This window comes from Bison bison, unplaced genomic scaffold (genome assembly GCF_000754665.1).
Source record: "Bison bison bison isolate TAMUID 2011002044 unplaced genomic scaffold, Bison_UMD1.0 scf7180017864235, whole genome shotgun sequence".
Lineage (NCBI taxonomy): Eukaryota > Metazoa > Chordata > Mammalia > Artiodactyla > Bovidae > Bison > Bison bison.
In genome coordinates, this window is record NW_011494807.1 from 3,305,239 (window position 1) to 3,305,679 (window position 441).

The following is a 441-nucleotide window of genomic DNA, read 5'->3' on the forward strand; positions in this document are numbered from 1 at the left end:
TCGGTGCTCAGCTTTCTTCACAGTCCAACTCTCACATCCTTACATGACCACTGGAAAAACCATAGCCTTGACTAGAAGGACCTTTGTTGGCAAAGTAATGTCTCTGCTTTTGAATATGCTATCTAGGTTGGACATAACTTTCCTTCCAAGGAGTAAGCGTCTTTTAATTTCATGGCTGTAGTCATCAACTGCACTGATTTTGGAGATTTTTTGATTTTTTGGAGATTATATTTTATTTTCATTTTTGATATTGACTGTTTTTACGTTTTTTCTTTTTTTTTTTCAACAGTTTCATCAAATGTGTTTAGGATTATAATATGTTTGATTTTATTTCATTAGTTTATATCTTCAATGAAAATAAAATCTCCAAAAAAATAAAGTCTGACACTGTTTCCCCATCTATTTCCTATGAAGTGATGGGACCCGATGCCATGATCTTAC